This window comes from Mesoplodon densirostris, chromosome 17 (genome assembly GCF_025265405.1).
Source record: "Mesoplodon densirostris isolate mMesDen1 chromosome 17, mMesDen1 primary haplotype, whole genome shotgun sequence".
Classification (NCBI taxonomy): domain Eukaryota; kingdom Metazoa; phylum Chordata; class Mammalia; order Artiodactyla; family Ziphiidae; genus Mesoplodon; species Mesoplodon densirostris.
Window position 1 is genome coordinate 29,134,002 of NC_082677.1, and position 12,221 is coordinate 29,146,222.

The window sequence follows — 12,221 nt, forward strand, 5'->3', positions numbered from 1 at the left end:
TATATATATATATATATATATATATATATATATATATATATATATATATATATATATATATAAATAACATATATGTTAGTTTTAACTAATAGACCCAGGAGATTTGGTAAGGGCCTCACTGTATCTATCTACCAAATAATTAATAACTTTTTATTTATTATATCAACATGGGAGTCCATTTTCTGTAAACTGATATTAAGAGTTGATCTGAAAAAAATAATAACAACCAGTCACTTTTTTTTTTTTTCCATAAATGGGTTGTTTCTGTTCTCCTGTCATGTTGTATCACTTTACCTTCTGAATTGGGGTTTTCACGGGGGGAAATACCAAAAGAGAATTTCAGAGAAAAGTACTATAGCAAGTACCCTTGATTATTAGTATTGCAAAAACCAGATTTCTTGCATTGTTAACGAACCCATGTTAGGTAGCCTGCCACTCATAAACCAATAATTTGAGAGGCAAGTGTCAGTAGAAAGGAAAAGTGCTGTAATCAGAAAAGCTAGAAGTCTGACGAGGTGGTGGACTCATGTCGAGAGAGCAACTACAAAGATTCTGCTCAGCCATGACAGTTTTTAAAAGGAAAAAACTGGTGGGTGGGTGAGAATCTTAGTGAATCATTGAGGTAAGAGTTTGGATTCTGCATCATTCTCCACTGAGAACAGACTGGCTGACTCTCTTCAGATGTTATCTTGCCTACATGACGTGTCTGCAGAATGGCTATGGGGACAGTTAGGGGTACAGAGCTAGTCATTTTTTAACTGCTTAATTCTTCATTCTTATTTATTTTATCTAGGAAAACAATCAACAGTTTAGACAAGGTATGTTGTGCATTCAGGAGAGCATTAAGTCAGGAGTTAGTTTCAATTGATTAGTGATCTCATTCCTGTAATTAGGTTCTTTTAAAGTTAGAGGGGGATGGAAATGGGAGAACAGAAAAGGGGCAAAAGAGCTTCTCAAGACCTACAGGACTCTTTTCCAAAAGTAGATTACTTTGTGAAAGCAAAATCAAGATACAAAATCCAATGGATTTAGATTAATCATATAGGAATGAATGAAATTCCTTAGGGAAATTGTCGGTGAACATTTATTTTGAAATGTGGTTCCTTTTTTTTGCTATAAAGTATAATTTTCATTATATTTTTTCCCCAGAGGGTAGTTTTTCTTCAGTCTTTAAGTACTCAACTCCTTACAAAGGTCTTTGGCAGAAGTTGTGGGGCAGAACCTGAAGGTCTAAGTTGGGGTGAGGTGTTGGTTCCTGACTACCTTGCTGTGAATGACACAACTCATATAGTATTGTAGCATCACAAACACCTTGGGAAGCAAACAGGCATCAGTGATACTCATTTTGGAATATCCCAGATGACTGTGGCCTCTACTATGCTTCAAATGAACTTCTTAATGACCTTTCCTTGGGCAGGCAAAGGTGCTTTCTCACATGGCTGTTCTTTTTCTTTTTCTTTTTTTTTTTTTGTCATCTTGGAAGCAAAGACCCAAGAAAAGATGAGATTTTTTTTTTTTTTTTTTTTTTTTTTTGCGGTACACGGGCCTCTCACTGCTGTAGCAGAGCACAGCATTTGCCCCATTGAAATGTAAATCTTCTAGTCTCTTTCCAGGTTTACAACCATCTTTCTCAAGGACCTAGGAGTCATCCTTTTGAAAATGGAATAATCAGAAAGATAGACCCCCTATCTCCTCAGTCACTGTGGGAGGGTAGGAGGTTGATTTAGAAAACACCAATTGACAAACAGGGTTGGCCTCATCACATTGCCACCTCCCAGGTAATGTCCTGAGGTGCTTTTCCACCAACTTACCACAGCACTTAAAAACTCTCATCCCTTTTCTTTCAGTGGAATAGAGTTCAATCTTTCTGCCTTATTGCAGTAGACTTGATATTTTTCCCAAAACCTTGTCTTGGGATTGAGCAAGGATGTTATTTTGGCTCCTCAGGAAGGATTTTAATCCTCAGGAAGTTTTTACTCTGGCTCCCATATGGAGATTGTGCCTGGAATTCACTTTTTCTACCCCTCTTACAATAGTCTTGAATAAAGTCTGCCTTGCCTGTTAAACCTACCTAGTGCTATTTTTCTTTGACACATCCAACTTTTATCATATTGCCTTGGGTTGGTAATGGAGCTCATAGAGTTGTTTTTTAAAAAAATGCTTTATTCTGATTCCTGATATTTCTCTGAGCAATTAACTGTCCTCTGTCTTTGACCAGAGATTCTCATGTGTTCTACAAGTATCCATGAAACTGTAGCAAAGATAAGTTGTTAGCTTGCAAGTAAGAAAAAATTATTAGACTCTTCACAGTTCTTGAAACTAGCAATCATATTTCAGCATTTCTGTCCACATCGACTATATAAGTCCTAGTTCCTCATATCCAATTTTAATAAGCTCAGCCATCCTGCTAGTTCCCTCATTAATGAGTTGAATGTGACATTGACACATACTCATTATCTATTTGTATGACAGTGAGGATTTTAACAATTTGAGAACTGTGCTCTTCTTATAGTGTTAATATGCCAATGTGCACCTATCATTTTCAATGACCTAGTTCACACAAGGGACATCTTATAAAGGTGTATAGCTGTTTAGACACCATAGGATATGGGAGAAATTCAATTCCATAATTTTCTCAGCCTGTTCACTTGCAGGACGCAAATTCAAATAAGATATTTCGGGCCTCCCTGGTGGCGCAAGTGGTTGAGAGTCCGCCTGCCGATGCAGGGGATACGGGTTCGTGCCCCGGTCTGGGAGGATCCCATATGCCGCGGAGCGGCTGGGCCCGTGAGCCATGGCCGCTGAGCCTGCGCATCCGGAGCCTGCGCGTCCGGAGCCTGTGCTCCGCGACGGGGGAGGCCACAACAGTGAGAGGCCCGCATACCGAAAAAAAAAAAAAAAAAAAAAAAAAGATATTTCACTATGCCTCATCTGTCTGCAAGTAGTAGTCTCCTACTGTTTTTATTAAACATTAAAAAGTCAAAAATTTCCTTTTGTGCTAAGTGATGTACTTGATTTTTAGTTCTTAAAACACTTTACTAAATGCCATTGTGTGTGTGTGTGTGTGTGTGTGTGTGTGTTCCATGATGAGACAGCAACTAGTTTCTCAGTATCTACTATGCACTGAGCTATTCATTGAGGATATAGTAATAAACAAGAAAAGCCTATGTTAACGGATTTATAAAATATATAGATGTTTTCATTTGGTGAGGAGTCAAGAAATATATTTTAAAATGTAAATAATGATGGACAAAACAAAACTAATTTTTCCTTAATATAATCTAGCCATTTGGCAGGGATTCCAGGTGGTAAACACTGCCATAGAAAGGAGCATACTCAGAACAGAAACATAAATCTTTGTTTTGTTCAAATGGCATAGATAAATAAATGATACCAGTTCTACACAATCTCTTCCAAAAAATAGAAATAGAGGAAATCATTCCTAAATCACTCTATGAGGCCAGCCTTGCCCTACTATCAAAACCAAATAAATATATTACAAGAAAGAAAAAGTACAAACCAATATCTCTCACAAACACAGATGAAAAAGAAATAAACAAACAAAAATACAAACAGAAAAATATAAATGGAAAATGCAATAAATGAAAAACCAAACACAAACAACAACAGAAAAAACTTACCTCAACAAAATATTAGGAGAACTGATCTAACAATGCACAAACTTAAATTTATACCATAACAACATGGGATTTATTCCAGGTATTCAAGTCTGGTCACACATTGAAAAAATGATCAATGTAATTGGCCTATCAATGGGATAAAGAAGAGAAATCATATGGTCACAAAAAGCATTTGACAAAATGCACCATCCAATTATAATAAAAATGTTCAGCAAATGATGAATACGGAAGAACATCTTCAACTTGGTGAAGAACATCTACAGAAATCTAACAGCTAACAAAGTTAATGGTGAGAAACTAGGGAAAATGTCCCCATAAGATCCTGATGTACAGATGAAAAACAAGCATATGAAAAGATGCTCAAACTTATTCACCATTGGGGAATTGTAAGTTAAAACAGCAATAAAATACCACTAAACACCCATTACAATGGTTAGATTAAAAAAAAAAAAACACACACACACAATACTAATTGTTGACGAGAATGTGGAGTGACAAGAATTTGCATTCATTACTGGTGGAAGTATAAAATAATTCCAATTTGGAAGACAGTTTGGGAACTTTTTACAAAGTTAAACTTGTACTTATCATACAAGCCAGCATTCATACTCCTAGGTATTTACACATCTGACTTGAAATCCTATATAGGAATGTTTACAGCAACTTAATTCATAATTCCAAAACTGAAATTAAACAAGATATCCACAATAGCTGAATAAACAAACTCGTACGTACAAATTATGAAATATTCAGTGATTAAATGAGTGAGCTATCAATTCACACAAAAAAATGGAGGAATCTTAGAAGCATATTGCTAGGTGAAAAAAGCTAGCATGAAAAGTCTACATATTGTATGAGTCCAGATATATAATATTTTGGACAAAACAAAACTATAGAAACTGTAAAAACACTGAAGGTTTCCAGGGTAATGGAAGGGAAGAGGAATGAATAAATGAAGCACAGGAGATTTAGTGTGGTAGAAATAGTCTTTATGATACTGTGATGGTGGATACATGATATTATGTATTTTTCAAAATAAATAGGATTTTACAGCAGAAAGAGCACCCTACTGCATGCCAGTTTTGTTTTTTTTTTCCATTTATGAGGGAGGGGAATCTCAGGAAGTAATGCAAACTATGTTGAGAGAATTTAACTGTATTGCAAATGCATGAAACAACCACAATAAGGTCATTGTGGGGAAAAAGGTCGTCATCTAAGTAATTTTGGAAATGAGTGGAGCCTATAAGACTGAATGTGGAAGCAAACATACATACGCATTGTAAACTAGTTGATAAAGTTGCTTTAGGGGTGTGAGTAACAATTCTGATAGTGCTATATATGTGTCAGCTTTAATAATATAATAGCCAGTTATTTTACCAGCAAAAGAGGGTTTATGCCAGAATAACCAGAAGAATTGCAATTCAGGAAATGAAAGCTAAGGCACACCACAAACAAATACTGAGAACAAAGAAGGGGAATTTGCCTTTATAGGGTAAAAGGTAAGAGTTAGGCAGAGCTGTGACAACCAAGCAGTCTATTGGAGGAAACTGGGAATCCAAAGTTTGGAGGCTTCTGGTTGGTTGGGCTGTTACAGTCTCTGATTGGCTAGGTTCTCCTAGGGCTGAGAGAAGTAATTTTCTTCCTGCTGGATAGTAAAGTAGAGGCACCTTCTTGTTGGAGATATAGATGTATATCTCTTCCTATTTGGATCAATTTATGATGATGACAGTGTATGAGAGCTCCCCTTACGGGCCTGTCCTACGTCCAGTTTTAGCTGAGGTTTCTTTAACTAATCCCACACATGTATACTGGAATTAAACAATTATATGGATACCAGATAGTGGGAATACCCTCTCTCACTTTGGGAGTGGAAACTTACAGATCCTCAAGGGAAGGAGGCTAAAATGATCCATTTTTAAAAAATGGATTAAAAGTGAAAACATCAGTGAAACAAAGTTTTTCCTTAATTACAGATGATTATATACAGAAAAGTTATACATATTTGTTTAGATACAGTTTAGTATATACATATATGTATTTCTCTTTTTTTTAGATGAGGTTGCCTAAGATGAGCCATCAGTAGCAATGATCACACAGAGAATCTAGATGTTGATTTCTAATACGATTTTTCAATAAAAGGAACCAGAGTTCCTAAGAGAAATCGCTGGTTCTATGACTGAGGCAAGAAATATACAAGATGAGCCTGGAACATCTTGCAGTTCTAAGAAGTTAAAAAAAGTACTAAAAGTAAAACAAGAGAACAAACATAAACCTATATTGATGGGAGTATGTCAAAAGGATAAATCAGCCAAATAAAATATTTCCAACAGCCATGTACAGAACCATTTGAGAAATAAAATAAATAAAAGAGCATTGCATTATAACCCAAAGTATAAGTTAAATATCCCCTCATAAAATAAATGATTGAATAAATAACTGTGGAAGAAGAGACAAATCTCATGCAAAATAATTTCGAATATACTTTATGTAGTCTACCCTTAATGAGAGGTAACAAACAGCCCATTCATTAAGAGTGAGCTATTCACAGGGACTTTCCAAACAGTACAGTATGCAAGGGAAAATTCCACTGAAAAATAGTACCTCAACCAAGTAATCAAGGTTTACATCAACAGTAGTAATTCATATTGATAGTATATGTCCTACACATGTTATGATAAGAATGCACTTTCCACTGAAGACTTCCTCTCAAAAATATACTAACCCAGATGAATAACAAGAAAGATACCAGACAAACTTTAATAGAGGGACACTCTACAAAATATATGACCAATATTTTTCAGGACTCTCAAAGTCATCAAAAACAAGGGAAGTCTGAGAAACTCTCACAACCATGAGGAGCCTAAGGATACATAAAAACTAGATGGAACATGGTATCCTGAATGGAACTCTTTAGAAAAAAAGCATCATGGAAAAACTGAGGAAATATGAATAGAGTTGTTATGAACTTTAATTAATGTAATGTATACATATTGGCCTATTAATAATAAAAAATGTACCATACTAATATAAGATGTTAATAATTAGGGAAACAATTGACCTTAGGGCATGTGAAAATTCTCGGTACTATTTTCTATATTTATTTCCTGTAAATCTAAAACTTTTATAAAAAAATAAGTTTATCAAATTTTTAAGGTATATGCATCAGATGGTAGCATGGTTCAAAGGAGTATAAGAAAAAGTTAATGAGGAAATATGGATATGGAAAATTTCTTTTAAGACTAGAAAAAGTTTCTTCTTTGCCTAGGGTGGGGGGGCTAGATGGGTAGAATTGTGCACATGACCATTCTGTGTGTGTGGGTCTGTTTGTGAGTGTGTCTGTGTGTCTATGAGGGTCTGTTTGTGAGTGTGTGTGTGTGTGTGCCTGTGAAAGAGAAAGAGAGAGAGAGAGAGAGAGAGAGAGAGAGAGAGAGAGAGAGAAAGGACCCAAAGGAAAACCCAAGCCAGACTTGTGATACAAATTAATACTTTCTCAGAAAATATAATATATTACATTGTATTAATATAATCCCAGTTAGCACAATAGTTCACAAATCAAGGAGAGAGTTATAAGTGGTGAGTAAGTTATTTAACTAGGTAATTGTTTGCAATGTAAATGGAATTCAAATAGAATTGTATTTCTAAAAACTCTAAGTTATGAAACTGAAATTATAAATTAAGATAAAGGGGGCTGGCTAAATCTGATTATATTAGAGTATTTGACTTTTTCCTGTAAATTACCCTCATGTTCATAAACAAAACATTAATATTTTGCTGAGTTTACAAGTTTCCCCAGACATTTTTTCTAGCTGTATTAAAGTTAGATATTTCATGCTTTATGTCTATTCAATTTGGAATTTTAAACCTCAATTGTTTTCAATATCATATGTCCATATGTTTTATTCTAATATCATTATATATTTAAAATTAGAATTATTTCACATTTTAATTTTTTTCAAGTTTTAACTATATTCAAATTTTCAAAAGTATTTGTTACTAGTCAATATAAATTATGATCATTCTTTTCTTTAATTACAACCATCACAAAAATACTGAAAAGAAAGGGATTACAATAGGGAAAAAATATAAAAATAGTATATTAGCCAGTAAACCCAGCAATATATAAAAGGTAATAGGTCATTAATATTAAAATTAAAACTTTGTGTTACATTTTATAATATTATTAAATTTAACAAATAATTGTGAAAATAAGAAGATGAATAAAAGCTAGACTATCAGATATCAGTATCTGCCATCAAACTATATTAATTAAAATAATATGATATTGTTGTAAGTTTAGCCAAACTGACAAATGTAATAGCAGACAGATTACAGAAACACAATTGCTTATAAATGCCCACCTGATTAGGGTAAGTGTAATACCATCAAAGAGACAATAATGCTCTTCCCATAATGGTAGCAATTCAGTTGTATATTTATATGAAAAAAAATCTTAACCCTTACTTTATACCATATACACACCAACAATTTCAGTTGACTTCCAGTTGAAAAGGAAAAACACACAAACAAACGTCAGAATACGTAGAACATCTTGATGACATTAGCACATACAATAATTTCTTGAATAGGATGGAAAAATGTACTACCTATAAAACAATAAAAACTATAAATTGAACCATATTAAAATTAAGAACTTCAGTTCACAAGTGATACCAATAAAAGAGTGAAAAAGCTATTGACATAATGGAAAGACTTACTGGCAATACATATATCTGACAAATGACTAATATCCACAGATATAAAGAACCTTTACAAATCAATACGAAAATTGAGACAATAAAATAGAAACACTTTAAAAGTTGTGAATGTTTTCCAAAATTACATCTCAAAATGATAATAGCACATCAAAAATGCTGAAATTGTTATAAATAAATGAAAACATGTAACCACAATGAGTAGCACTATAGATCCACCAGCATGTCTAAAACTAAAAGATGGAAATATGTGTAGTAGGAATGTACAACAACCAGGACTTTCATACACTGTTTGGTAGAAGAGCAAATTGTTATAGTCACTTTGAAAAATGTTTCTGGATTCATCTACCAAAATAAGACATAGATATACTCTATACCAAAACTGTTATGCTTCTAGATTTATATTCATATAATCACCAAAAGCTAGGTTCTAGAATCATTCAAATATGACAATTTATAATGGAAAATAAATTATGCCTCCCCAAATGCCTACCAATAGTAGAATGGACAAATAATGAGTGGCATATTCACACCCTGGAATAGTATAGAGCAACAGTAATGAGAGAATTAGCACAAAGATGAATTAATTTCACAAAGTTAATAGTGAACAAAAGAAGTCAGACATAAAAGAACATGTATTGTGTGATTCCACTTGTAGAAAATATTTTTGAAAATTCATGAAACTCATCTATTCTGGTTACCCTTTGTGAGAGGAAATGGTGTTCTGCTTAGGAACATTAAGTGAATGTTAATGACTTGATATAATTTCTGTCTGTCTATCTATCTATCTATCCATCTATCCATATATATGGATAAACCTCAGCAAGAAGTTAACACACTTCTTGTTATATAAATATAGGCTGTTACAACTATGTTCTAGATGTGGTCATCTCCAAGTAATGCTCCTGGTTGGCCTAGCTCAGCACGGATTAACAGACTAAAGGCAGCACCTGCCTTTTGTGTGGGAGAAATGAGCATGCACAGCTTTGCTATATCTTTATTTGTAATTTCTCATTGGCTGAGCCACCTGTATTAAAGTAGGGAAATTTATCTTTTAGATTTCAACATCATTTCTCAGTCCAGTTTTATCGAGCACAGTTACTTCAAGAATTTTCAATCAAATTTTTCAAAATGTTTGAAATAAATGTCAGATTTGTGTTCAACTTACTGACACAGTAATGATATTCATGAACTAATTAATCTGTAGTCATTTAAAATTATTTTACATAATTGTGGTTATCATTTTAACTACACTTTTACCTTTGGTTTCATTTTTCGCCACAGAAAATGAGCCAGAGCACTAATGTGAACTAGGAACTTCCGTGAATAGCCTGTATTAATATATTTTAATTTATAAACTGTTGCTTTATTTAATTTTATAGGTATTGAAGCTGACAGAAAGATTAGCTTTTCTTTAAAAATATGGAAAATAATGACAAAAATCTGTCATCATAATGCTGAAGAAATCAACATACATGTTAATACTAGGAGGGAAAGTTTTGGTGAATATAATGTCATAAAGACAATAGTCATAGAAATGTGACAGATATGTCATATCTAAAAATTTTAGATGTATTATTTAAAGTTTATAAAAGTTTTTGTTTACATTGAACATTTTTTAATTTTCAGTTTTTTGCCATTTTAAATAATCCAAAAATAAGTTTTAATTTTAACAGGAAACTAGGAATCCTCTAGAAAATAATGATAAAAAAGAGGAAATTTTATGTTATTAAATCTAGTTATAGCTTTCATATATGTATTACATACCACTCATATATTAAAATATTTGACTTTATAATCAAAGTAAGTCTTCAAATGATCCACCAAACAATTAGCCGAAGATGAATGGTTCTTCTAGGCAGGGACCGAGTCTTGTATTTATTTTTATGTCTTCTTGAGAATTGTAGTCAATCAAAAATATTTGTTTATTAAAAACTTTTTAGAAATGAACTAATGACAGGGTCAAAATACATGAGAGACTTATGGTTAAAATATACAGCAAATGATAAAATAAACAAGTTAAATAAAAAAAAGAAAAACAAACAAAAATAAAACTCTTCTGCTTTTTAATGCAAAGTGAAACACACCTCAATAAACCAAAATGCCTCACTTATGTTTTATTAGAGAAAGAAGAACACAGGATTCTCAGCAGAGACAGATTATTCCTGGTCCATTCCCTCAGTCCCACATCTAATCCATGAGCAAACCCTGTCAAATTTTTCACATGTGCACAGATTTCAATTTTATCATCACCATGGTCCTAAATCAACCACCATCTTCTTTTAATTAGAGTGCTGCAAGAGACTACTAAATTCTGTCCATGGTTCATGTCACTTCATACATGGCAGGGCACATATCAGGTACAGTAATTTATAGAACATAAATCATGCTATCTCTCTTCTTCCTGTTTAAAACTCACCAGTGACTTCCCAACACATTTCAAATATATTCAAATATCTTACTATAGGCTTCAAGGCCCAGTGTTATCTGGCCCTTGATAATCTGTTCTTTTTTATATTGGTTATGTTTTGCTTTTTGCATTACTCCCTATGAATATTGGATTTCTTTTATTCATTTTAGCTTAAGAAAATTGTTCCCACTCTTCCTTCAACTTAACTGTCATTCTTCAAAAAGGTATTTTTGACCCTGACAAAGATATGTAAATTCTTACTCTTATTTTCTATCAGAAGCCTGCCATTTTCCTCAATAATAGATATCATTTGATACATAACTGCACCATTTAATATATAATATTCTGTGACAATAATAGAAAAGAATAAAACATTGTGTAATAAACCCTACACTTGATACAACAAAACTTTGTCAAACTTGCAAATTTTGCCATAATTGCTTTAGCTATTTTCCTTTTTAAATGTTTTATTGTAATCTACTACACACAGAAAAGAAATTTGAACAAAACCATTTCATTATTATTATTGTTATTGTTAGACTGTGGACACATTAAAACGTGTAAACTTTTGGTATGTTTCCTGCTGCCACTCTGCACATTATCAGATAATTGACAGCTTGAAACAACAAAGTATTATTCTCTTACAGTTTTGGAGGTCAGACATCTAAAATCAAGGCAGTGTCAAAATTGCATTCTTTCTTTTAGTTTTAATTACTTTATCTGATAAAATTAAATATTTAAATTTTATATAAATAACAAAATGCCATGGTAACAAGACTTGTAAAAAATGCCAAAAATATATATATAAGTTTTAAAAGAAAAAAAAAAACTGGATACAAGGAAAAACAGAATATTTTTTTACAAGGAAAAAAACCAAAAACCAGATACAAGGAAAAACAGAATTCAGATGTCTTGGAACTATGGTATTTTTCTAATTTTCTAATATTCATTCTAGTTTTACTAACTTTTTCAAATTTTAGTATACTTGATTTACAATGTTGTGTTAGATTCTGGTATACGGCAAAGTGATTCAGTTATATCTATCTATCTATCTATTTATAAATATATATATTATTTGCCATCTCTTTCATTAAAGGTTATTACAAGATATTGAATATAGGTCACTTTGTTATTCAGTATGACCTTATCATTAATCTATTTTATATATACTAGTTTGTATCTGCTAATCCCGAACTCCTTATTTATCCCTCTCCCAACCCTTTTCCTCTTTGGTAACCACAAATTTGTTTTCTATGTCTGTGAGTCTGTTTCTAGTTAGTAAGTCCATTTGTATCATATTTTAGATTCCACATATAGGTGTTATCATATGGTATTTGTCTTTGATGTACTTCACTTATTATGATAATCTCTATGTCCATCCATGTTGCTGCAAATGGCATTATTTCATTTTTTCTGAAGGTTTCAGGGAAGAAGGCTTTCTAGTTTTAGCCTTTTCCA